Source organism: Crocodylus porosus, unplaced genomic scaffold (genome assembly GCF_001723895.1).
Source record: "Crocodylus porosus isolate Cpor-Errol unplaced genomic scaffold, CroPor_comp1, whole genome shotgun sequence".
Taxonomy (NCBI): domain Eukaryota; kingdom Metazoa; phylum Chordata; order Crocodylia; family Crocodylidae; genus Crocodylus; species Crocodylus porosus.
The window spans coordinates 16,337,890-16,364,036 of NW_017728914.1; the positions used below are offsets into that span (position 1 = coordinate 16,337,890).

A 26,147-nucleotide genomic window follows, 5' to 3' on the forward strand; every position below is an offset into this window, starting at 1 on the left:
GCTTGTTGCAGAAAATGCAAGTGTCTCTAAGAAATTCATCTATTTCTACAACAACAGCCTTTCTTGGTGCTTTCTGTGAGACCACCATCTTATTCCTGTTCTGAGAGTTTTGCCTCCTACCCCATCACTGCAGTCCTTTGTGTTTGTTAACAAGTCCTGCCATATACAAACCAGCCAACACAAATTTATGAATGAACTTTGGTGGAATACTCTTCTTACAGTGAGTGATAGCATAGCATAGCATACCAGATGAAAATGATGTGCGCTCCTATATATATTAATGAGATCTGGTCTGAAAACAGACAAGATAATTTTTTAAAAAACATTTTCTCCTTTCCAGCTGAATCTTGTTTCAGTAATTATTTTTGATCAACTCTAGTACTTGCCCTTCAGGTACTGAAGTATTTAGAGGCTCTGCTTTAGTTATTTCTTCCAGCACTTTCTCATAGACATTTGTGGATTGCTCAATGCCTCTATATTTTGATATGACATCTAGAGACCCTTGTGATAGATGCTCTAAGAGTACAATGGATATGTAGGTAGATAAATGGTACATAGGTTTAAAATGAGATACTTAGTACAAAGATACAGAAGTAAAGTGTTCAGACCCTTAGAGGTGTCTATACAAGCATTAGAATTACACACTTAAGAATTCTGGAGCAGCCTGTTTTGATTCTTCTCATCTTTCACTGCAATTCATCATTACCATTACTCCCAAAAGGAAACAAAGGCAATTATCAAAGTTAAGACTGATGAGATGCTTGAAGAAGAGATCAATACAGCATCTATGTCTGACTGCTCTGAGTAACGACTTCAAAATAAGGAGATGGCCATGCTGCAAGATACTTAGGCTTAGACAAAATAGATGATGACAGATGATTTGCAAGTGGTACTGGGGGAAAAAAGTGTAATCTTTTTCTTTCTCCTCCTTTTTCCTTTTCTCCAGTTTTCCCTTGAGGAAAGAAACCGTTCTGATCAGTAGATCCTGTGAATGTGATGAACCTTGTTCTGCAAAAATATTCAGCTATTTAAAACCTGGTGGAAAAAAAACAATGGATTTTGAAATGCTCCTATATTAATATGCTTTTAAACTTGGCTTTGTAATGTTGGTAGGGATTTTGGAGTGGAACCTAAAGTTAACAGATCTGTTGTATGGGCTGATAGAAGAAGGTTATGTAAAATAACAGGGTCACATTTGCAGGAGGAAGCTCTGTAGGCAAGTGTACCCACTTACATATATAGAAAGTTTTAGTTGAAAGTTTAGTATAGTTAATTAAAAGTATCTGCTTTTTAATGTGGCACATGTATTGGAGACACTATTTTTATCTAGAGGAACATTACACAGCTTAAAAATAGTTTATAAATCCATTGACACTACTATTTCTTTCTAATTTTATTATCTTCCCTTTTGATTTTTCTAATGAAAGTGTTGGCTGTCTTTGGCCCATGCAATAAGATCTTTTAAAAATATAATAAATATGCCAGACTGCACACAGCTGTCATTGCCTTCTTTAAACCTAATTTAGGGCTGGCTAATAGTAGATTATTTTATTTCCATTGTGCCTATTGCTTATGAAATCTGAAATCTAGCCAGGAAAGCCATGTTACATTTTAAGTATGAGCAGACTGTTAAGGATGGAAATTGTGTGGAATAAAGACAAAAGGTTCAACTTCATCAAAACTCTGGTGTCCCTTTAAAAACATCAGTCACTCACTTAAGCTGTTTTCCACCTACCATTTTCCTATGAAGTTTGGCTTCCATATCTCAGTGGACTAGCTTGTCTTCCCTTGGATAGATTTTGTTCTCCCCGGCACTTGGCTGCTTTGACCCACCTCAAATCTTTAAGCTAATTTGACACTTTAAAGAAAAAGAGAGGGAGGGCAAAAGCACAAAGGAGAGCATTAGAATTAGAAATAGAATTAAAAATAAGGGTGAGTAGTTTGGAAGAAGAAAGTAGGGACCAGTAGTGTAGCTAAGAGGGGGATAACCACTACATACCAGAACCACTTGTGAGTTAGTAGGGGTAAAAAAATACCAGCTGCTCCACTGCTGGTCCAATGACCATCAGCCCAGTTCAGAGCACAGACATGCACAGGTGCACCTCTGATGAGGATACAGTGTATAAAAGACAGCTTGTTCTTTGATATAGGCCCATTTCTTTAGTTTTGGAGTGGAGGGGTTTCTTTTTAAGTTATCAGACATCTGACCCCAGACCCAGTCTCTGTTGCTTCCCCAAGCACTCCCTGCAGGTCAGTATCTAGCTGCTACCGCTGCTGCTGCCATTCATGCCAGCAACCATTTTGTCTCCCAGCCACCTGCCTGCCTCCTGCTGTCCCTGCTGAATCTGAAGATTGCTAGCTCTTGCCCTGCAGTAACCCATCTTTAAAAGGTATTTCATCCTTCTGTCATTGGGCAGGGCAGGTGACCCTGTCTATTCTTCATTCTTTTGCTGAGTTATGACCTTAGCCCTGGAGACAAGCCATGGATCTGATGCTTTTCAGATAAAATGGTATCAGCTGGATATGGGAGCATATATTTAATCTTTCCTTTAGCTATTTGCCATTGAAATGCAAAACAAACACATTTTAATACACCTTTTAAACCACATTTTTGTCAGACATCTAACGGATACAGTATTATATTGTATATGTTCCTCTGTAGCAGAAATCCCTTAACTATATTTATTTGGTATCTGATCATAATTGTGATACACTAAATCACATGATTTTATACAGGACAATTACATTTTTAAAAAATCGGAAATGAATTGCACAGATTTGGAAATGAATGGCATATGCACAGATTTGGAAATGAATGGCATATGCACAGATCTGGAGATGAATGGCATATGCACATATTCATCCTGATTCACTATTGCCCGCCATCTTTTGGACCACAAATGGACAAGTGGCACAGGCAGTCTCCATTTGTGGCATGTGGCTGGTCAGAGAGGGGACCAGCAGCACGATGACAGACAGAGAAGAAAGCAGAGTAACAGATTGGATAGGGATGGGGATTGGAGTGGCTGGGGGAGGATACATGTGCAAATGAAGTGAGAATTTGGTAGCATTTAATACCAAATCAGAATTGATAGGCTTTTACATTCACTTATGAGCAGTATAAAACTGTGGGGGCCAAGCCCGTTGGCTGGCATGCTACAAACTATCCCCGTGCCCTCTGTGAGTGCCACTCCAATGCACACTAGTGCAAATCAGATGGAAAGTTGATAGCATTTAAAATGAATCTTAAATTCGTCTAAACATGAATTAGAGAGACAGTCTGCAAATATAATTGATTTTATGGCATTGCTAACACTCCCTTTTTCTTCATTTTTACTTTGAAATATATTGGCAGCCTTTTCTCACTTGCTATCACATTAGTGTTTGTTTTTCTATAGTGCTCTATAAATTATTTGAATTGAGCTACTGTGATTCATAGCTGAAAGTGGATTTATGGGTAATTCTGTCATGAAATAAAAGTCAAATGTTGGCATACAGTTTCTTTTCCAAGGAAATAATTCACTACTTTTTCATCTGTTATTTTTAAAAGCTTCATTGAGAATTAGTGACCAAAAATTGTGACACATTACTCTACTGATCTACAAGAAAATGTTATAAGCACAGAAAAAATTTTGCAATTGGAAAGCATTTTGAAGGTCTTTTTGTCAATTGTAGTTATTTGAATAATATATTTTCTTTTTCTTTTTTTCCCCTCGTGTACCATTTCTCTTCTATTTGCAGTTTAGTTTGTTACCATTCTGAAAGTTTTAGAAAATGATGGCATTCAAATGGAAATAAAAAGGGTGGGGGAAGTATAAAAAATAGAAGCCATTTGGAAAGAAATAGAGGTATAAAAAGAATCCTAGCTGGCTATTGATGTATTTCTTTACTTGTTTGTTTGTTTGTTGGTTTATCCCTCTCTTTTCATGATTGTGAATGACAGAAGCAGTCCAAGTTTTTTCTAATAAAATACCCATGTGAACATGCAGGACAGTCTCAAGAATTTGAAAGTGATGTGATCCATCTGCAAGTCAGTGGAATAAAAAAAATCTACTTAGGCTACTGAATGACTTCTTTCTTAATCTATAGCCTATGTCTCATAATTGCACTATAACAAAGTATGCTATTAAAAAAATATAAAGCATTCAGTATATATGAACAACACATCCTGTTCCTTACTACACATTACTATAACCTTGGTTATAAGTCATAATGAACTTCTAAACATATAATCAGATTAGGGAATCATTTTAAATTATGAACAGTACATTTGAAGCCAATAGATTTCTTCACATGAACATTGAATATATCAGGCTGGATTAATCCATGTTAGGTGACTGACTGTATAATGATACATCTGTTTTATGGTGTAACCGTCCAATATTCAGTTAGAAGATTTCATTTTTTATGAGGATATCCAGTTAATTGCTTGCAATCATTGTTTATATGTTCTTTGTATTGGGGGATAGTTTTGATTTACAAATCTAAGGTGGCATCTGGTTAATAGGGGATAAAATATGTAACAAAGGAGGTCTGCGTTGTTCCACAAGTCATGCACTTTTTAAGTGGCTGTATCACAGGATACCTACCCCATGCTGGTTCCCTTCCCACCCTGGCCTTTGAGTGCCTTTTCTGGAGGGCAAGACATTATGCAGTCACTGTTCTGAATGGTATAACGCAAATAGCTAATCATTATACAGTTGGTATTGTGGGGCTTTTTTTTTGGTAAAGGATTTTTCACAAAATGTTATCTGTAGTAATGCTTAACTTAAAAAATTAAAAAGGCATCAGATTGATACCTGGTGTAGACAAATGATCAGTGCATTCCTTTATAACCTTTACTAGGAGTTTTTAATACAATTATGTGCGATGGATTTACCAATGAGTGGAAAAAGTCTCCAGAATCCCAGGATCAAAGGATCCTGTAATATGCAAAAGAAAACAAACTTCTCGGGAGCTCCCTGGGGTGAAGTTCAGTAATAAAACATTAGAAACTAATTAATTTCAGTTTAGAACAATTTTAGCCATCACCATCAAAATATCACATTTCATTCATACAACATTTAAATGTATATTTTTCAGCACATGGTTCCAAGGACTGTAATCTGTAATCTTGATTTTTCTTTTTACCAATTTTAAAGCTTGAAACAAATAAAGTGTCTTGCTTAGAATCACTCAGCATGTGAGTGGCATAGCTGGGAGTAAGTAATTTTTCTGTCTCAAAGACTAAAAGCCACATTTTATCTCTAACAATAAGATAAGCATGTTTTCAGAGTAGTAGAAAGTATAAACAGGGGATGTCTACACATGCATTTAGTCACAACTTAATTTACTGCACAGTAAGCTAATGGGCAGTAAACTATTTTGGGTAGATGTCTACACACAATGATGTTCAGGGTCCAGCAGTCATCATCTGTGGTCTCCATGACCTAGCCCAGGATGTTATTTTGGGCCCACAGGACCTGCAGGTGCTACTGTTCCAAGTCCAGAAGTTCAGCTCAGAACTTGCTCTACGCCCTCCTCTCACACCTCCTCTTGGGCAGTCTCCCAGGCAATATTCTTCACCCACCACCTCTCCTGGTGGGCCAAGTCCTTCTCCCAGTCCTCAGCCACACCCACTGGCCACTGAAGGAGGAGGCTCTGGTTTTGCATGTGCCACTGGTGCAGCTGGCCCATCTGCATGGCTCCAGTGCTGCGTGGCAGTAACCCTGACCTGGAATCCTTGATGGGGCCAGTCGCGTCTGCCTCATGTCCAGATGCAGGCCTTGCAGAGGCAAGAGACAGAAGATTTTTGTCAGAGTTTGCAACATTTCAGAGCTAAGATTCTCTGCACTAGGGTCCATGCACTGCCCAGCCTCAGATCAGGGGTTGGCCATGCGCGTGTGCCCAGGGACCATGGTAAGTCAGGCCAGGCAATCCCAGGCCCAGGTGGCTGCTGGCCAAGCCCTGCATCCCTGCTCACTCCTTTGGGGCCACTGGCTCACTGGGTGCTAGGTGCAGGCAGTCTGCCCTCCCCACCCCTTTCCCAGGGCAGGATAGGCCAGGATCCTACCAGCACCTGCTGCTGTGGCTCCAGACCCTGCTCCCCTTCTCCCCCGCTACACTCTGCTGCACTGCCACCCTGCCTACAAGCACTACATGTCCCTGCCCCCTGCTGCTGAGAAGGACATCACTTCTGATGTTGACACCTTCCTCCAGTTGTGAGTAACCCATGCCCACAGAGCTGCACAGACACAGACTACTCAATAAAGTTCTGAACTGTGTTGTGCCTCTCTGTGTGCTGTGCATAGGCAGATTAATGGATGGGCCAGCTGGGCCCAGGCCCACTACTAATGGAGCTCAAGTAGAACTCCTCCATCAATGGGACTGGGAGGAGCAGGGATGGGGCCAGGCTGGCCGGGAATGCTGTGCTGTGCCTGGTGTGGGGGAGGTTGGTGATGCCAGGTTAGGAGTGTCATGCTGCGCCTCTCCAAGTGGATGGGCAGTGGTGCTGGAGGGTGCCTTGGGGGGAGCTATAACCCCCCCCAAAGTCATCTAATCGCTCCCTGTAGCCACCCCACCCAGCACCACCACATGCCTTCAGAGGCATGGCACATCACTCCTAACCCAACCTGGCCTAGCCCTGTGCATCTGCACAGCCGCAAAGGACACAGCCAGGCAGCAGCTCTCTCCAGGTAAGTGTAATAGGGGTGGAGAGCTAGACAGAAGCTGCTACAGTACAAAATCTACCCTTTAAGTGGATTTTAAAAAAACTAACTGTCAGGTCTCAAAATGACACTGAAGCCAATGTGTTCTTATTTCAGGGAGGGGGTCTTGGCTATGTGGCAGGCCAGTAGGGAGCACTCCTGCATTGAGCCATCCACCTCACTGCACCTGACCACCTTGCAGGCTCTGAGTGCCTCCCTGGGGATGCCATACGTCTAGCCTACCACCTTCCTGAAGCACACCCAGTAGCCTGGGGGTAACATTGCCACCACCAAGGGATAGGCTTGATTCTGGCTCTGTGCACCCTGGAAAACACAGGCCTAGTAGCCCTCAAGAGTACTTGATTCACTTCAGGAACCTGGGTTGCTTTCCTCAGTCAGAAGCACAAGTAGTGGTCTCCTTTAGTCAGCCAAACCAAGGGGACCCCAAGGCATAATCTAGACCCACTCCTGATAAGTCTCCCACACTAGGTACAAAGGAGAACTTTATTGGTTACAAGGGGTAGGGTTAGAATAGGGTACAGGGTAGAACAATATCAGAGAAATCCCATAGAGCAAACTGGCATGGCTGGGTAGCCTTTGATCACGCATGTGAGTTACTGCAAGCTATATATCTTGTTAGATCTCAGGTAGCTTACTCACAAGTATCATCCAGAGATAGGTGGAGATTTCCTCTGGAGGCAGGCAGTTCCTTGATCATGGGTTTTTAGAGAGAGAGAGCAAGTTTCAGATGGTTCAGCTCTTCTCTCTCTCTGAGTCTTCCGCATGACTGCTGCCCCTCCTCCTGGGCAGTCCTTAACTTATAGCCCTTATGACCTCATTTACTTGGGCCAGTGGAGGCCAGCACCTGTTGGCTGTCAGCCCACCAATTTGAAATGCATCACCAGTTGCTAGGCAGACTGGCAGTTCCTAGCTCCCCATGGAGCCCAAGCCCCTCACCCAGGTATGTGATGCCAGTAACGTAGGCAGAGGGAGCAGGTTTCCCCCCATCCCTCAGGAATATATCCAGCTCAGGTTACGTAAAGAGATTGGGTAAGGTGTGTACCCTCTGCAGGGCCCATCTTAACCAAATTGTCACAGAGCAAAGTTTTTGGGGAGAAACAGAAGGTGGCCTTCTGCCACAGGCTATTGGCCTTATAATATTTGTTTTCTTTTCTTCAATAGGTGGGAAGGAAATATAAAATTATTACTCACAAAGTTTTCAGATGCAAGGACTGTAGAAATAAGGGAGGAAAAGAAAAATTAGGTCACTAATACAAAATTACCTGGATTGCTTAGCCAGCTGAGAACAGGCATACAACTTATGTGCTTAGTTCAGACAAGTGGAGTCATATATCTGTGAATAAAGTCTATAGCCTGTCTTAAAGATCATCAGACTCTGTCCTGGGAATCAGTGACTGTGAAAAGACCTTGAGGATGTGATGAGTAATGATCTGAGAATAAAGTCTCAGTGTTATATCCTAGCTAAAAGGGTTAATGTGCTCCTTTTATACATAATGAGCTGTATAATTACTAGAAAATTGAATAGTAGCAGGGGGAGGTATTATATTAGATCTGTGTTTGTCACTGGTGCAACTATTTCCAGAATTCTGTGCCCAGTTTTTGTGTCCACAGTTCATGATGGATGTTGATAAATTGGAAACAGTTCAGGGACAAGCCATGAGAATAATTAAAGAATAGGAAAATATGCCTTTTAAGAAAAGGCTCAATCAAAAGAAAGACCTCATTGATTATGGTACACTGCCAAGAATGCAGAGGATATTAGGAAAACAGACTTAAGAGAAAGAACCTGATATTAAAAATATTATGGTGAAGCAAAGCAGTTAGAATAAAACAAATAATGTTCTGAATGGTATCAAACTCAAATGAGTTGACAAGCCATATCCAGATTGCAAAGCTTCTCACTGCAGCTACCAGACTGGCTGTGTTGATGCAGTCAACACATGGGGGTTAACACTGCTGCTGCCACTCAGTGCTTACCAGTGCTGCTGATTTACATGCTGAGCAGCAGTTAAAACCTTTAAATCATGTGCTGGGTGAGGGTGGGTGGGTGATAGTAAAACCCTGTGTGTTAACAATGAGATCTGTCCAGCAAGAGAGAAGCCCTGTCCACCAGATGCCCCACCTCCACAGTGTGGATCTGACCTGAGGGCTGTATGTTTGAACCCTACTTCTAGAGAGTTAAATGCTACATTTCCACTCTCCTCCCCGCCTTTTTGTGCCCTTAAGTGTTTTTCACTTCTGGACAGCTGTTGAAATGAAAATATTACATGTCCATCTTTTCACCATTCTACATTAGCACCATGAGGCAGCAATCTTTGTATGCTTTGTAACCTTGACAAGGTTCAGGGAGATGGGCAGAGACAGGGGAAAGTTCTAAAAATTTTGCAAGTGGGCTTGTTCAGTTTTTCTGGCTCAAAGGATAATGGTCTAGTTCTGGTATTTTCCACACTTGGTAATTTAAACGGCTGTTATTTGTCCCCAGTCTCTATATGCACATGAGTCTTTAACTGAAAAAGAAAGTAAACATAAATTATTAAAATATAGAATGTACTATTAGAAATTCTACATCTGAAGAAGGTTGGTTCCCAAATGTATGCACAAAGTACTCATATAAACAAATATCAGTCCTCACTATCATCCACATAATTTCATTTTCATGACTAAATTTTGCTCAGAATAGGAAATAGCAGAGACACAAGACACTCTGCTTAAGACCCCGGATTATTTGTAGCTTTGCATTTTCTTAAGATATCACAGGTTGAGGACAGGGACATGCTGGGCTGCTAGAAAATGGTTAAACACTAGCAAAAGAGAATCCCTTGCTAGTTTCAAGAATCAACAAAAGTAGACTGGTTCTCAATCTTCCTGTAAGTTTCTATCTTAAATACTTTATCCCCAAAGTTCTCTGACTTCTGAATTCCTAAACATTAATGCCATTCTGAGAGTAATCCTGTACTACTTGCAGTTCTTGAAACAACAACTGTAAACAGCAAAGTTTCAAGGTCCATATTAGCAAAGGGTTATTATGTAGGTGGAATAGCTGTTATGATCCACTTTTTCTATAGAAATATGTAAGGTTCTGAGGTAAATGTCAGAGAACTGGGTAAATGTCACCTTCATCTTAATTTTTCTCATGGGAAAATGACCACTGCATAAGAAATTTGGCAAGGATATACAAAGGAAGTGGTCTCCTAATTTATATTCATCATGCCTATTCATGTCCTTTTTTTTTATAAATGCTAACAAATGTCCTGATTACAAGAATTAGACTGCAGGATGGACCGTGCTTTAGAAGTGCAGGAATCGCTCTACTCAAGATTTATTAGTTCAATGCCAAATTCTGTTATTTCTTACTCCAAAACTGAAGGGACTGTCATATTCAATTTTGATACTGTTCCCTGTCTGTATGTCCATAGTCCCCTATACTGCTTAATATTAATATATCTATAGTTCCAAACCTATGTCTATGAGGTGGTTGAGGAACTATTTTCCAGATAGGCACAGTAAAGCCCACAAATACATTCCCATTATCATGAAGATCAGTGGAATCATGTCCTCTATTTTTTTTATTATACTGTTTTAATAGGATGAACTGTTTTAATAGGAGGATCTTCTAGCTGGGCACTGTGATGGAAACCAGCTAAAATGGGAGTCACTTGGATTAAACGGGAGGATTTAGCTGGTGGCTTCATTTGCCTATTAAACAAAACTGCACCCCTCCCCGCTTTCCCCCTAAAGAATCTGTCGGAAATTGTGACTATGCCTTATGTCTGCCTTGTTCTATAGCATGACTATAAGTAATAAAGGAATGTTTCCAATGCCTGTATTAATTACATTTCTAGATCTATGATGAGAGATCCAGTGCAAGGAAGTAATCCATACCAAAAAACAAAAAGTTATGACATTTCAGTTCTAATTTATTCTAGAGGTCTTACCTCTGTGTTTCAAAGAACCTACCCAGAACATTGGGACTAAGGTATAAAATGCCTGAAATATTATAGGTACTCTAATGTTTTAATTAATAATAATATCAGTAATATACATCATATTGCAACCTATTAAATTTATTCTTTTTCAACCCTTTCATATCTCAGGTAATTGGCCAATTCAGCTCAAACATTTGGGAAAAATTGGCCACCAGTCTGATGTGTGAAATATGACATAGTCGGTCATTTCTTTTATTCCAGGATTTTCAGCATAAACAGCTGTAAATAAAAAGTTACAATAAACTGAAACTTAAGAGTTAGAATTGCAAGAAAACATTTTTTTTTAAATGGTAGCATTATCTACCTTTTCATTTTATAAGGATACTGAAGTCTCTCTTCATCCCTCTTTAAGAGCACATTTATATGTGCTGTGGGATGTGGCACCAGGCACTTTAATTAGAGAGCTACACTAATTCAAAGTGTTGTGGGTCATGTGTATCAGCATCCCTGCATGTCCTCATTGCTGAAAAAATGGCAGTGGGGCACTTTGAACTAAAGCTCATCAAATGTGTTTTATTTCAAAGCATCCCACTGCCATTTGTCCAGTGCAGAAATGCAAAGGGACATTGATACACAGGGCACGGAAGTCTGCCAGAGCGCATCAATTTCCATGCTCTCACAGATTCAATTAATAGAGTCTGTTCATAATGCGCTGAATTTCCAGAGTGTTGGAGCAGACTCCATGCATGTGTATAGGAGCCCTAGATGGCTACATTTTGGAACAGAAAGCTATGTATTGGAATGCATGAATATTGGGAAGAAAATAGTCAAGAGGCTCTTGATAACATAGCCCATTTCACTTAGTGCTCTAATTTAGGTCTTAATTATGGGAAATAAATGCCTTATTTACTAATCCACCCAGTCTTTCTTAATTGGTTACTTTATCTCACTAAGAATAATTAAGTTCCATCAAAACATTCCATCCGCTAATCCTCCCTAGAAACTCTGCTTATTCAACCAACAGAAGCCTTTCTGACACAAAAAGCCCTCATACATACATATTTAATGAGCTGAATTTTATTTGTGTTGATATACAGAAACATTTTGACTTTTTTCAGCAGACATTTTAATTATGGGTATTGATGCCACAATTAGGAGCATAGTGAATCAGCACAGCCAGTCAAGGCCTTGCCATTTCTGCTTTTTCCAAAATGTTTAATTGTATCCCTCTATCCACAATGGAACAGATAAGGTAATTCAGTACTTTGGTAATTAAGAGGCTGAAATCAGAGATGATCCAGATCCAAAGGCCAATTAAACCTGACCCAAAGGACAAACAATGTAAATTGTTACTCAGTACCCCATTTTTTATGAGAAAAGAGCTGGTTTTATTAGACCTGTGTATGCGGTTGTCTCAAAAACAAATTCAGGTGACATTGTTTGCACGGGTAAATATTTGTTTGCAAAATCATGATAAGGAAAGTATTTGAACTGGCCTGAAAGATTAAAAGAATGACAGCAACAGGTAGCAGTAGTGAGACCACTGCTGATTATGGTGATCAATACTGTCATTGGCTTGTTTCTTTGTACTTTCCATCTGTCTGATTCATCCATTGTCTCCTAGACTGTAAGCGCTTTGAAGCAGGTGTCTGATCTGTGTTTGTACAACAACTAGCACAATGGGATTCTGTTCTGTGACTGGGGCTTGTATACATTATCACAATGCGAATAATAAAGAGGCAGCATCAGAGGAAGAATTAATTATCTGAAGCATAACAGTCTTCTTAGGGTAGATAAATGCTGGTAGAATAGGGAGGAGTTTGGTCTCAAATTAAGGATTGAGACCAAACGTATCTCTTCACCAGAATTTTCTGACATGTTAAAACCAATAGGATTAAGCCATGCTTGTCTTTATAAAGCATCTGTTACTTTTTTGGACTCTGCCCGCATCTACACAAAACACGTACTGCACAGTAGCTTGTTACAACTGCGCAGTAATAACGAGCTGCTGCACACCCAGCATCACCTGGAAGCCACGCAGGGACACTAGTTACTGCTCTATCATTTAGTGCTTGGTTATGCAAGTACTAAATGACTAAACAGTTCAGCATCTCATGTAGATGCCACCTCAGTGAACTGTTATTTATGTAGGTATGGACAAATAACTGCAAGTTAAAATGGTGTCATGTGCCAACTTCTCTACAGTAGTTGTTCATGCCTGTTCTTACATCATCCTGAGTGGAAGCTAAATCATAACTGAGGTCTCACAAAAGAGGGGTAAATTACTAGAACTTAGCCTCCACTTAAGCCGTGAAATTTGAGTAGGCCTATGAGCAACTACTGCAGAGAAACTGGCATGTAGTAATTCCCCACATCCTTTGAACTCTGAAATGTGTTCAATTTTACATAACCCAAGTATGTTCACCTCTTTGAAAATATTCTGTCTAAGCATTTTTTAAAATTATAATGCTTTCTTAAATTGGATAAGGCTGTAATTCTTGGGGGCACTATAAACAATGATGATTCAAGTCAAAAGTTAAACTGAGCCCAAAAGCCCATGGGCTAGCATGGTGAAGGCTCACCACCTTTGACATCCCAGCCCAAACAAGTAGGTGTCTGAAGCCACAGAAAAATGCCTTAACCACTGTTCCCCTCAAAAAATGAGAATACTAATAATATATTGGTCATTCATTTGTGATTGATGTGATTAACTCCCTTAAGGATAGGAGAAACCTCTCCAGTTTCCCAGCATGCAAACCTACAGCAGAGAAGAGTGTGAATCCCTGGCATTAAGTCCCTTGCAATTTTGAATCTGTGGGAAAAAAGCCTACCTTCCTTCTGGCAACTTTTGATGGATGAGTCTGACATGAGTCATGCTTCACAGGGTATCTTGCAACCATCCAGTAGCAACCCAAAAAGGATCTAATGATGCTTCAGGAAATGTTAAATTCTGCTGAGATATGTCCTAGGATAGCACTGAATTATGCCATCAGGCAGTCGCAATCAATCCTGTACCCTGTTCCACTTCCAAAAGTTTTTATAGACCCCCTTTCATGTCAGGCCCTAGAAAATGGACATCTTTCTCATGTATCAGTAGGGGCAATAGTGCCATAGTAGCAGAATTGTCTTTTCTGTGTTGGCCTGGTGAGATCTACTTAAGAAGGGGCACTAATGAGTGTGGTATTAGAAAAATACTACTTTTAGGGATAGCTCTCTGGGAAATTATATCCAATATTTTGGTGACAGCTTGTTTGGCAAAAATTACGTGTACACTCTGCAGTGCAGTGCTCCACACCAATACCAATCCGGTAATAAACAGTTATCTTCCACACAGAAAGCAGCTCAGCTGCAGATGCATAAAGTTCAGCGTAAGCTAATATATCCTTCTGAGGAGCTCCAAGCTGCAGCACTAAGACTGCTTCCAGTATTTGAACTGGGTGATTTCAGCATAGATATACTCTGACAGATAACTGGTTATATTGGTTTATTAATATTTATGTTATTATAGTATGACTCAGTTTATCCCTCTAGCCTGTGCACAGAGAATAAAGGGTTTAGTGCCAAATTTGGCTCCATTCAGGAGAAGACAAGGTAGACTTTTAGCATTAACATAGTCTTAAATATCTGTGTTAACATATCAACAAATGTAAGATGCCCAAGACCCATGGGAAGAGAAACATGAACAGAAGGGAGAGCAGGCTGGAAAAAAAGCAGCTTGGCAGCTCCTGGGGAGAAGTCTGGGGACTGAGACAAGTGGAAGAGCTTCATGGAGTTGGAGATTCTGGAGAGGAAAGATCTGAGTATTCTGGGGGACTATGTGGGCTGAAATGGGGATGAAGGGACTAGAAAACCCCTTTAAGGGAGCAGAGACTATCTAGCTGTGTGGCCTTTGCCCCAGTAAATGCCTTTACTGAAGACACTGTCTGCTTTGCTTCTTGGAACTGTGGGTTGCATTGGGTGCTTCCAACAAGAGGTAAAGTCCCTCTCTCAGGAGCAGAACTGGATGCTAGCTTCTGAGTCAGGGCCATGGTGAACCAAGGAAGGAGAGGGTCCAAAAAACCATGGTCTCAGTGTGGGAAAGAGTCTGGATTCACCTCTTGCGGCAGAAGCCAAATCTGAGCTGGTTTCAGAGGACACTCTCAGAGACCAGACAATGCCCCAGAGGTCCTGAGCAAGCACTGCTGGAAGGGCACTCTGTGGCATACTCCTTATCAATAAATGAAATATCTAACCTGTCTGTAAGCTGCAATATAGAATTGCACTCTGGGACAGTTGCCCTTTGCCTAATGTGCATATCTCAGTAATAAAAGAAGAAAGATAGGCAATCACAAAGGGCAGCCCTCAATGGAAAAACAAATTAATACTAACCTGCCTGTGGAATCAAATGAAGATTTCTGTGACGTCTTTCACTTTCCTTTTAAATTCATTGAGCAGATTGTTGATGTACTTATGAGCTGACTGAAAGCTGTCGCTCAAAGCCTAATTGTACTTTTTTAAAAAGAGCAAGAGAGAGAAAGAAACCCTCAATCAATGCCTGTTGTGTTCTCCAGTGCCTGAGGAGCAACCTTGACTTTTGTCCTGAAAGTCAAAATTGAGAAAAAGTGAATGAGAATAGTTTCTAGACTCTTTTTATATATTTCCTTAGCAAACTCCACGTACTACTGAAAGTTAAGAAAGAAAAAAATCAGGAAGACAATAAAACCTCCATTTATTTTCAGTTAAGGATTATAAATGTGCTTTAGTGTTTTAGGTAATTTTGTTCATAGATAAAGGTTTGAACATGGACAGATCAGCATGACTTTCTGGGCTTTTTATGATAATCTTGCCATCTTGAAGGGTTTATCTGCTAGGGTAAAGCAACAAGTAAGCTGGGATCACTTAAATCTATTGATGCCAAAACTATTGACCTTTCAGTATTTTGGGAATTCAGACCTCTTTCATGTTTCTTTGAATGAAAAAGGCAGTAAGGAAAAAGATTAATTTCATGAATCAGTAATGTGCAGTCCTTTGCAGCCTAACGATATTTGTAAGACTGTTCCCCCAGAGCTATTGATTGAGTCTCCAGGCCATTATCTAGCCTCTTTCTGTTGCCCCTTGAAAGGCCAAAGGGGAGGTAAAGAAGAGCTAAAGAAATTAATTAATATGTTAAAAATGCAGCATGCCTTTATTGGAGTTGTAATATATGGACCCTGGTTCTATTTCTGGCTTGTGCCAGTCGCCTGAGCTTGTTTCTCCACCCAGCCTTTGGATTCATGCAGATGTTCTCAGGACCTAGTCTACAATCAGGCAGCTTACTTTAAGCCTCAGGATCATAGATCCAGTCTCACTTGTGCAGATGTTTGCCAGTGCCGGGGAACTTAATCTGAGTCAGGGTGTGTGGAGGGACAGTCAGGATTGTGAGGGTTGCTGGTTGGCCTCAGAGGGGTTGTCTGTCCATGTGTAAGGGGATCGGGACGTGGCTGTAGGAAAACAGCAGCCACAGGGCTAGAGCAACCAGCTGGGCTTTCCCAGCTGCAGGGCTGCACTCCGAACACATACAGACATTTAGTAAATCAGGCTAACCCATTCAAAAGATAACTTAGACAGCTTCTCAGGTAAACTATGTTAAATTGGTTTGGCCATTTTTTTGCCCAATTGAAGCTCCCTGACTGTCTGCATAGATCAGCACTTAGATCAACCTAAACCTAATTAGGTCAATCTAAGAACATCTGCATGTACCCCTTGTCCATCACGTCTGTTTACATGGCAAGTTCTTTGCATCAGGGACTGTCTCTTGCTATGTGCATATACAGTGTCACAATAGAGCTCTGGTATTAATGGGGCCTCTAGGGTAATATAATTTCATAACAGAAAAATGTATGATTTTCCTTAGTGTGGAACAAATGTTTGTGGAATAACTAGATTAGCATTTTCATGTTTAATTAACTTGTGCTAGCTGGCAAGGACAGATACAAGTTACAATAGAGCCACAAATATATTCTTAATGACAGTATGCTAAATGGCCAAAGGCAGGCCTTTCATAGAAGCCAAGTACAGTAATAAGGTTTGGCGAAGAAACTTACAGATTTGTTTCAGAAGTCAGGGATTCCAGTTACCAGCATTAGCAATCTGGTGTCTTTGATAGGCAGCATTCTGTTAAAACAAAACCTTCAAAGAAAATATCCCTGAAGGAATAATTTTCTCTCCAATTCTGACATATAATAGACCTGTTAACCTGAATTACTTAATGCTGATTAAAAAGAATTCAGAATACAATGTTAATTGCGTTAATTACCTTCCTTGTTTACATCTTCCTAACCTTATGGGCAGTATGTTGTTGCTACATTTGTATTTGCCTAAAACTATTCCACAGACTATTTCTTTCTCCTTGTCCCTATTTTTAAGCTGTTTCTCTCTTTACTGTGTCAGTTTTTTCTGGGTCTTTGACTTTTATTCTGAAAAACTCATTCAGAGTAATTAACTTATCACAGCTGCAATTTTGAAGATATTTATCATTTTTGTCTTCCTTAAAACTTGATTAAATCTTGTTAAGATCTGAGCATAATTACTGCATATAGATTTAAAGCAATAAGTGAGGAAGATAAAAAATAAATCACAATTTCTTCCCCTAATTTATATTCAATTTCTGTATCTCTGAGCTGCAGTTCTGATTTTCTCCTGCATGACAGCAGTGCACTGGAGCAAAGTTTGGAGATTTTCAGTAGTGACTCCCAAATCCCTAAACTGGTCAGCATGCAGCAGCACCATGTTCTAGTCTTTCACTGTTTTCTCGGGTAGTTTTTCAATGTTTTTGCTTACCTTAGAGGGTTTTTTGTTGGTTTTGTTTTGTTGTTTTCTCAAATACAAGGCCCCATCACTTATTTGCAGTAATCTGCTGTTCTTATCCTACAGATCCTAAAACTGATACTGTAATGTACTTTGAATCACATTATATCAATCCTCATTAACCATGACTTTCATTTTAATCACATCAGAAAACTCTGAAGATGACATTTTTGCCTGGAAACTGTCAAATGAGATGAGCAGGGTGAGCTGATATCCTTGCAACCCTTAATCTTTTTGTGGCTGAAAATTTCATTTCACTGAATACCTCTTTCTCCATTCTCAACTCATTTTTCCAGCTTCCTATGTAGGATTCCTGCATGCCAATTTTTCTTTTGAACAGGACTCATCATAATATCATCTATCTGAAGTAGATTTATATTGAATGACTCTAATCCCTTCTGAATGCCTAAATGCAAGAAGTCCACTTCCTATATTATATTGATTCCTGCTCTGACTCTTGAGGTTTAAAGCCAGAAGTTAATGCTGATTTTTCTAATGAGGATTGTACCTTCCTATCATATCTGCTGGGCAGACCTGAGCAACCTGGCTGATTAGACAACTTTTCTTGATTATAATGCAGAATTGTGACTTTTCCAGATGTTTTTTTCTGCCACACCAGGAGCTCTCTCACCCTGTTTGAATTCTTCCTGTGTTGCTCCAATTAAAATAATAAACAAGTGGTTGTGATCTGGCTTAAAAAGGATGTAACCTCTTAGATCAGTGTACACAGAGGAGATTCTTCTTCAGCTTTAAATGGAAATGAAGACTATGTCATATGCAAATGTGGACTACAGACATTTTGTTCTACCTACATTGTGTGTCTACACATTGCCATATGGCGACATTGGCATCCCACGCTTTAATCCTTTCTTCTGAAAGTATTAAAGCATGATGCAGTAATGACCCATACTGTGCCATGCATGCAGCACATGATTAGATTTTGCCGCTAAATCACCATAGCAACATGCTAGAATGGGGGAGTGTGCCACTATGTTGATGTAGCTGCTGATTATGTGTAGATCCTCATGATCATTACATCACCATAGCAGACTGTATGGTGACATAGTGTGTCACTACAGCAATGTAGGGTGCTATGTAGACATGCCCATTATGTAGTTTTTCAGGGACTCAAGTGGGATGGAATAGGATTGCATTTAAGGTCCTGAGTCCATTTAGGAACCTAATAAATGGAACAGGATCTGGTCTCAAAAAGTCCTAGGCTGAGTATACACCTATCCTTAGGTTTCCTTTTCGAGTATCTGAGGTCAGTTCTCTTCTCTACCCTCTTCAGAAGGAGGCCTGATTGTACCTACTAGGTAGACTCTCCAAACCAGATAATCCATCTTTACATACTGAAATATGCTGAATATTTTGAGTTAACTCCTGGCCCCGGGGAAACCATCATATAAAGTCAGCTGTTGCTTTCTTGTGTGGTGTCACTGTAATTGTTATGCTGCTTCACTGTCACCTTGTATTTTAGTCTTCAGTCTTGCCTTCTTTGTATCTCTTCTTGATCTATGTATTTCCATTATACATTTCTGGGTATTAAATTGACTTATTTCCTTTTAGTGTGCATTCTCTCATATCTCTTCTTTGAAATACAGTTCTTACTGCCTCTTCTCCATTTTTATTTGGCCAAGACACATTCTTTAAAGTAAGAATATCCAGTGTAGAGTATGTTTGTATTTTTAAGTCTGAGCATGAAATAATTGTATCAGTATACCTAATGAAATCTTACATTTCAATGTGTGCCTCTGACTGGTTTTATTGCTAACATATAGTTTTTGATCTCTTACATACACATTATTATGGCACTTTATTTTCATAGAATGAAACAATGACCGTCACATACTCTTCGTCCCATCTCTTGCATTCCTAATACTCAGTATATAAGCACTTGGAGTCCATGCCTATAAAAAGTATGATATAGGAGAGAAAACCATAGACTTTGTTTAACAGTAATTACAAACCCAGCCTTATAATGAATGTGGAAAAGAACCCCAGCAGGAAAATATACAGCTATTTTGTTCATCTATGTCGGTGAAAACAGAGAAATATATGACTAGAAAAATTAGACCTTGCCTAAGGCTAAATAAAGAGTTATAAATTCTGTAACTCTGAGAAATTCCTCTATCTCATGAGAGGCAAAGGCAAAAATCCCTCAAACAAACCCGTATTTGTGATTTGTCAACTTATTACAAAATCCACTATTCCTGACCATGTTGTAAGTGCAAGTATTATAGCCAAGGACAAACTATATTCACCATTGCACCAGCTACTCCTACAACTGAAAGCATCTTGTCTTCAAAAGGAATTTGTTTTCTGTCCAGCTTCACTCCCTTCCCCCATCCCAACCCCACCCATCTCTGGGCCAGTGGAAAAACTGATTACATTTCTAGCACAGTTGACAAATTTAAAAATACTATATCCATTTTCACTACCAAATTAATTTAACCAAAAAAAGGCCAGTACTATACATGTTTGAACCAGTTGCTTCCTATATAACACTTGCTTCCCTATTCCCCATGTGTATTCAGGCACCAGCTATTTTTATGAATTTCCCAACACATTGTGAGAGTGGAAAAAGAGATGAGTGGGTGATGACTGGAAAAAGAGAGCAGCTTTCAGATAAAACCCAATTCTCTGTGAATGTAAACATATTCAAAGGTTCTTTCTATCTCCAGATGATGGGTTTCATCAGGATCTGGGGGAACGTCTGTTCACCAGAGCGCCCCAAGGGATGACAAGATCAAATGGCCACAAACTCCTCTGTGACCGATTCAGGCTGGACATAAAGAAGAACTTCTTTACTATCTGAGCCCCCAAGATTTGGAATAGACTGCTGCCAGAGGCGATTCAAGCACCTACTTTGAACACCTCCAAGAGACATTTTGGTGTCTATCTTGCTGGGATCCTATGACTTCTGCTGACTTCCTGCCCTTTGGGCAGGGGGCTGGACTCGATGATCTTCCAAGGTCCCTTCCAGTCCTAGTGTTTATGAATCTATGAAAAAAAATGACCCTTGAAATTCAGTATCCTTAACAAAGATTTTTTTTACATCTTTGCTTGCCTGCAACATCATTTATTGCTAAGGAAATATTTATGAAAGCCATTAAAAACACTGCAGCCAAAATAGCTTACTTGAAGAAGCCTCTTTTTTTCACCAAGACATTTAACTCCTTGAATGAGGTAAATTTTCTTGTTGCAAATCCTGGCACTTTCCTCCTCGGTTTTTAAAGTTTGCATCAGTGAAGCCAGCCAGCCACCAATTGCTTGAATGGAAACAGTCCCATTGCAGCTTTCCTTTTTCATTCCTGGACTCCAAATAAAGTATATTTTATTCTCATTGGGAGGAAAATCTTCTAGTGACGAAGAAATAATATGTGTAGCTATCGTATTATCTGGGAGTGGATTTGTGAACTATTGCACACTCTTGGTTTTGACTCCTGATTTTTTTTATGAAAAACAAAGGCAGTACTAAATAAAGATAAAAGCTAGCAGATGGTCATGGTAGTAGCCACTTCTGTAGTCCTTCCTATGCTTTACTCATTTCTTCTAATAGATCACATAGATTAGAGACAGCCAGACCCATTTTTTAAAGTTTAGGCCATATATAGTCATTACCAGTCAAAGCTTTGAGGCACAGCTGTCCCAGGACTGCTGCTCCCTAATGCTGACATAGGATGCTTCAAGCCACTAATACTTTTCCCCAGCCCCTTTGTGGTTTTTAATCTGGCAGCCCTTTACACGCAAAACAATCTGTCATTTCAGGTTTGTCCTGGGCCTATCTCCTACCTCCACCTTTAATCATTCTTGGCAACAGCTAAGGCAAAACAGAAACAAGTAACAGGCAAGATTAAAGGTTGCTCTGTGAAACAGCTGAGAAAACACACGTGGATATTCTAGCTGTAAAGCTCAGTCAATAGTTCATCAGTTTGTACTTAGGCACCTAGAGGAGTGCAATTTAGCAACAACTTGTTATTAATGCAGAAAGTCTGTGAAGCCTGAGAAGGAAAAGACTATTTTGTTCAAGGAAGACTGGACAATAAAATGCAAACACAACTGAAAGATAGCAGGACAGAATAAGAATTGCCTACAGACCTTGGAATTGCTTCTCCCTCTTCCCCCCTTCATCTATAGGGAGAATAGAACTGATCTTTGGAGTCACTTAGATGTAAGGCTCATCAAAGAATATTCTATTGTTTTGGTTTGTGTGAGGGGAAAAGAGCAGGGCAAAAGGAAACTCCAAGAGACCCATGTGAAGACCACTCACCTCAAGGTACAGTGAGAGGCCCAGTGGAGTGGGGAACACACTGCCATGCCTCTGCAGCTTGTGCTCCATGCAGATAGGTGATAGGAAGATCTGGGAGAGTATTTCCAGCCCCAGAGAGGGATGGAGGCAATGTCAGTAGTCTCCTCTGCCAGCAGATACCTGTAGCCAAAAGCAGGAAAAGAAAGCAGATAATCTATACAGGGTGGTCAGAGGACCACTGATAAACTTTAGGACCCACCAAAACAGGAGTCCTTTGAAGACAGTCAGCTGAAGACTAATGTGGCAGAACCACTGAGAAGCAGTCTGTGAGTTCAGGGGCATGGTCCCAGTGTTTTCTTTATGTCCTTTTTTCCTTTGTTGTTTGGGGAACATGTTCCCCTTACCCTGGTATGGGTAAAGCAAAGGGAGGAAGGACACCCTTCCTGGAAGGTTGAAGGATCCTCAGAGGTTCTTACGCTAAGGAGCCCACCCAGGGAAAAGAACACAGAGAGAAAGTTTTTCTCATTTGAAGAGTAAAGTCCTCCTTGAAAGGGCAGTGGCTTCTTGTATTTTGATTGTTATTTTGATTGTCTGTTTAGGTATGAAATTAGGCCTTCTAAAAGACTGAGATGGTCCAGTCAAACATACGAGATGCTTTAAGTTCATGTTTCCATTTTTTCTTTGCTACCCACTGGATGATATAATTGTGTTCCTAAGGACTGACCTGGACTGATTAATGCAAGGATCCCAGACAGAGCTGGGATTTAATGTTATTGGTGGGCTCACAGTGGACTGAACTCATTTTGGCAGATTCACAGCCCAAAGGGAAGATGACCTTAGGTGTCTCGAGCAAAAGGGATTTGATACCACTCCTGGTCAGACCTTGAGTCCTCCACTGTGTAGCTGTCAGTGGCATCAGGGTGTTAAAAGTTTTGGGCCCTGATGCATGAAATGCAGGATGTGATAAGAATGGGGTATGAGTGAAGGTGGAGCCATATGAAGAAAACTCTCCAAAAGAACCCATCAGGACCTTCACCAACACTATATCCAGCTCCCAATAATTAAAAGTACATCAAAACATGGCAGGAAAGAGGAGAACATTGGAGTTTGGTGGTGGCAATACTGTCTGGTGCCCCATTGACTTACTCAAATAAGTTGCTGGGCAGATATGGGCCTCATCCATACAGCATCTAGTCCCGACAGTTTGCTTAAGAACATGGGCACAGGACAGGTTATAAATATGGGATTGATTAACTTCTAAAGGCACACAAGTTTGAAGTTTATACAACAAAATATGTTACCAGCAAGTTAAAAGTGGAATGTAAGAGTTGGAATCTAATTGAAAGGAGCAGCAGCAGCACAGTGTTTGCCAAGCTGTTCTCTTCACAGTTATGTAGCATCAAGTTATGGTAGAAATATTGTTTCAGACATTTTATTATAAATATTTAAAATGTAACTGGGTGTGTCTACATGTGCACATAAGTATGACTAAATTTAATGTGCATTAAGCTAATGCACATTAAGGCTGTGCAAAGCTTTAGTAACTGATTCGATTTGGAGGCTAAATCTCTGGATCTGAATCGAGTTGGGAGCCCCATTAAAAGGTCTGAATTGATTCGGAAATCTTCATGTGAAGGAGGGAGATTGGGTAAACAAAAACCCTTAGATGCCTTACATGCTGGGTTGGGGAGGTCAGGAGAGGAAGAGCAGCCAGCAGTGACAGACAGGGAAAGTGAAAGCAAGCAACACTTACAGTGTGAATGGCCAGCAAGGCTGCAGCTGGAGACCAGAGGGGAGGAGAAGCAATCACCGCACTTCCAGAGGAACATCTCACTCTGGATTGGAGGAGGGAAGCTTCTCAGAGGTATTTCTGGCCCCAAAGAGGGGCAGAAGGGGTTGATTCCCTGTAAGCCGCAGAGAGGAGTGGCTGAGCATTCCAGCAGGCAATTGTTGCTAACCCGGTTGGAGGAACACTGTGGGTGTGACTCAGAGAAGAAGGCAGGTGGAGGTTTCCCCACACAAGGCTTCTGATAATCCCTGAAGCAGAGTGGTGGCTGAGGATCCAGGAGAGAGGCCAGACAAATTGCTGTTCTCAGGTTAGAGACTCACTGCATGTGGGAGAGATCCCACCCGGACTGTGAATGCTCACAAGTCAACCAGGGCAGGCCTGAGCTGAGCAGTGACTGGATAAACTGGGAGAGGGGGTTGTTTGTTGTTTGAACATAAGAGACTGATCCCAGGTGAAGGGGACATGGACTGAGTCCAACAAAGAGACTGAGAGCAGTTGGGTTTTTTTTTTTCTTTGGAGTATTTGAGTACAGGCTAAGGCCAGCCCCTGGAAGGGTGTGCGCTTAACTAAAGCTGATGGTCACCCTGGTCACTGAGGGTGGAACAGTACACAAATAGGCAGCATCAAGATCCAGCTGCAGAGAACTGTGAATGCCATCTGGAGAGGCTAGGGTAGGGTAAAGGGGAGGTTAGAGCCCCACAGGAGAAAACAGGGATTGAGACCTGATAGGATCACGTTGGCCATTGCCTCCTAGCAATAAAATATCATCAAAGTCATGGTAGGGGAGAAAACATAAGACTAACTTCCTGGCAGACCAGGTGATCTGAGATCGAGGTCCACCCTGTTACTGCCTGTAGGTAAACGAGCTCAGGGTAATGGCAGCAAGCCCTACAACACCTACAGTCATTACACTCTGGTGCACACACCCACGTCCTCCCTCTGCCCACCACAACAGACTTACCTTATGGAGGCAGCTGTGTCCAGTGTTTTGGAGGACTGGTGCCTGTATAGTCTATGGCCAAATCTCCAAATCAGCACTGAATCTCTAGATCTGAATTGACTGAACTGAATCGGGACAGTGATTCAAATCACTGAATCAAATCACTGTCCCTCTGAATTGGCTGAATCCAAATCTGAAGCAAATACTTGATGCTTCACACAGGCATAATGCACATTAAGTGATTTTTGGCAGGTGTCTACACTTTAGTACCAAGTCCGTGCAGCCCTGCCATGTGCCTCAAGTGGCTGGGCGGACCCAGCACTAAAGTTAGTGCCAGGTTGCATCTACACGTGAGTTAATGATGTGTTTTAACCAGTCACACCTAAATTGGATATCTGCATTTACAAATATCCAATTTAGGTGTGATTAGCCTAATTTCACCGTTTTAAGGCACGCACATGTTGATGCATACCTGTAATGCACATTAAATTAAGCTAATGCACATTAATGTTTCTTCTGTAGACATGCCCAATGGATAAGAATGATCAGAAACTTTTGATTGGATTAGAAACATGATTTGAAGAAAAAATCATGCTATCCAGTATGCAGTGTGTTCAATAATTATTACATGAATGTCAAGAATTGGCCAACATGTTTTCTTTATGCAGTTGGACAAGGTGGGGTGTGGTGGCACCTTCTGCCTGACTTCAGACTAACACAATTAATCACCTCCTTACCCATGCAGATGGAGGAGGGCACTGAGATTTCAATATATAAAGAGTAGGCAGGAAGAGGTGAAGAGTTTCTTTTATACTGGCTTATCGAGCTGGAATTGTCTGGTATACCGGATCTAAACACCATTGACAGCAGCAGAAAGAACTGACTTTGGTTAATGGAATAGTTGATGCATTGCCCCTGGAAGTTTAGGGAGAGATCTTCCTTTTTGAGGCTTTGTTGCTGCTTAAGTTCTACCTTTCCAAATTGTTTATATTTAACTGCAAAGCTCAAACTTTTCAGTATTTTTCCTTCATTTAGAAGGTAGTGTGACACAGCTCAGCTTTCCTGTCAACTTGCATAAAGCTGCCATTCCTCTACACTAAACCAACTCTAATTACATGCAAGTTTAGGAGGAGGAGAACAACAACTTGGAAACTGGAGAGAAAAGTGAACTAGATATCCCAAATCTACATAGCATTGTGAAAATATGACTAAAATGACTTTCTTAGAGTCAGATTTCAAAGCTCCCTCTTCTCTGCCCTATGCAGATTTACTTATATATGCAGGATGTAATGAGAATCATATTACCCAAAGGACATACTGCCCTTGGCAGCATCCCAGAGCTAATTTAAGTCTATCTAGGGATAAACTATTTTTAAACAATTCCTGTAATATATTACTCATAAAAAGAATTTTGTTTTAATAAAAAGTATTTTATATGTACCCACGCTTTACCATTTCCCGCCTGAGCCAAAAGTAATTACAGGCGAGGCAAAGAAAATCTTCTCTTTTTCTCTCTGAGATGCCATAGTATCTCATTTCATATTTCATATTTACTGTGCTCTTCCCTCATCATATCCTCCTTTTGAAGACTCCAGTGCCAAGGGCAATTGGTTGTATTTATTAATCTTCTGCACCAGTAGTTTTGCCTTTTGGGTTACGAAATTGATTTTCCACATCTTAGCACATATTTACAAGTGTGTCCCTTGAC

At 40.6% G+C, this 26,147-nt stretch overlaps 1 long non-coding RNA gene across 1 annotated transcript; it reads left to right on the top strand.

Moving 5' to 3' along the window:
- Nucleotides 1–1,209: 1,209 nt before the first annotated feature.
- On the top strand, nt 1,210–24,362 carry LOC109310273. Its single transcript, XR_002101174.1, has 3 exons — nt 1,210–1,222; nt 7,730–7,736; nt 24,175–24,362. It is a non-coding gene; the product is annotated as an uncharacterized LOC109310273 (long non-coding RNA).
- The last annotated feature ends 1,785 nt before the right edge of the window (nt 24,363–26,147 follow it).